The sequence below is a fragment of the Cicer arietinum genome, chromosome 2, assembly GCF_000331145.2.
Source record: "Cicer arietinum cultivar CDC Frontier isolate Library 1 chromosome 2, Cicar.CDCFrontier_v2.0, whole genome shotgun sequence".
Taxonomy (NCBI): Eukaryota; Viridiplantae; Streptophyta; class Magnoliopsida; order Fabales; family Fabaceae; genus Cicer; species Cicer arietinum.
This window is the reverse complement of record NC_021161.2, coordinates 5,035,378-5,037,638: the sequence shown is the minus strand read 5'-3', so window position 1 is coordinate 5,037,638 and position 2,261 is coordinate 5,035,378.

The window sequence follows — 2,261 nt, the reverse complement described above, 5'->3', positions numbered from 1 at the left end:
TGTAATATGTAGTTAAATTGATTGAAAGCGCATGTATTTTACAACGCTTGTGAAAGAAGCGCTGTAAAATAATACGCGAAAGCGCTTCATTTTACAGCGCTTTTGCGAAAAGCGCTGTAAAATCCTTATAACATTATGCCCAAACACTATATGACCCTACAACAACGCTTTTTTCACAGCACTTGTCAAAAAAGCGCTGTAAAAGGCTCCATTATTTTTAAAATATACTTACAACAGCGCTTGTATTTAGCAAGTGCTGTAAAAGAAGCGCTATTAAATGTCATTTTTGGCGTAGTGAAATTATAATTTAATTAAAAAATTCAATTAATGTTTTCATCAACTAAAATAAATCAAGTAAAACAAAAGTATCATTGCATATCATGCATAACAAAATAAAGTCAATGTATCTAACACATCAATTTCATGATCATCGAAACTAATCAAAGAAACAAAATACACAATTGTCCATGTAGAAAATAATTATGCCATAAACCTTTCTAATGTAATTGTCACACCAAAACAATTAAATAAAAATAAAAGAATATCATTATTCAAGTAAAATAGAGAGTGGTAACTTTTAATTTAATTTCTTTACATATAGAATAAATTATTTATTAAATAATAAATTACGAAAATTACTAAAAGACAAATATATAATATATATGAAAATATTGGGGTGTTACAGATTTGAGTGAAACCAACGTCAAAACGATCATGAGAAAAGTGGTTATATTATCCACTGATTGGTTTCCTGATTTATGGTAATTTTCCTTGACTGAATTTCGAAATTTATTTTTTAGAGTATTTTCTCAGAATTTATTGTCGACATTTACCCATAAATTGTCGAGTTAGATCGATTGAAGGACAAAACATCAAAGAAAAAAGATTGTTTTCTCGTGGAATTGTACTCGTGTGTGAAAGCGTCGAAATAAGGTAAGAGGTGAGAGAGTGTTTGAATTCATGAGTATAATATAATCTTAGAGGAATGAGAAAACTGTATTTCTCAACGATTCATTCGGGGCTCGCTATGTAGGGCACCCTTTGAGTGATAAATTAATTGATGTAATAATTTGAGAATTGTGAGATTAAAACGTGGAATAGAAATATTTATAAGTGTTGATTGATTTAACTTCGTTAAAATGTGTGGTATTTGATATTATTGTGATGTTTGATTTATTTTTATTAAATTTGTGATATTTGATATTATTATGATATTGGATGTCAAATGAATTTTATGTATATGTTTGATTAGACGTGTTTATGTAATGTGATGATAAAAGGTGGATGCATTTTGATAAGTTTATGTGATTATGATGATGTATAATTAATAATAATGATGTTGTTAATTTGTGATAAGTTTATGTGATGATTTATGATTGATGATAATGATGCTATAAAATTGTGATGAGTTTATCTGATGAGATATGATTATTGATAATGATGTTGTGAATTTGTGATGAGTTTACTATGACCATTCATAACTACGGTATAATAACCGCTCAAAAAGACAAAAAAAAAAACGAATGGACTACGGCATAATAACCGCTCTAAAAACAAAGTGATTACGGCATAGCAACCGCTCTAAAAACAAAAGAACTATGGCATAACAACCGCTCAAAAAACCGAAAGAATTACGGCATAACAACCGCTCTAAAACCGAAGGGACTACGGCATAATAACCGCTCTAAAACCGAAGGGACTACGACATAATAACCGCTCTAAAACTAAATGGACTGCGGTATAATAACCGCTTTAAAACCGAAGGGACTGCGGCATAATAACCGCTTTAAAACCGAAGGGACTGCAGCATAATAACCGCTTTAAAACCGAAGGGACTGCGGCATAGTAACCGCTTTAAAACCGAAGGGACAGAAAGAAAGAGGAGAAGTGGCTCGAAAATTAGGCGAGCAGAATATAAGAGGGAGAAAAGAGAAAGTTGGGAAAAGCATCCAACTTTGGTGTATTTTTCACAATAGCTTGAAACTCATTATATAGTGATGGAAGCAAAGTCACATATGTTTTCTAAACAATGTGGGACTTTAGTATGTATAGAATTAAAACTACACAAAACATGATAGTTTTTCAAAGTGGGATTTCAAAAAATATTCTTACCAATGTGGGACTTGAATTTTAAAAAACAAGTTTCTTTCCAATTAAATTTACAAAAAATATTTCTTTCCAATGTGGGACTTCAACACATTTTTAAATTCACACTATAACATACTTATGTTCCAACAATCCCCCACTTGAATTTAAAAAAA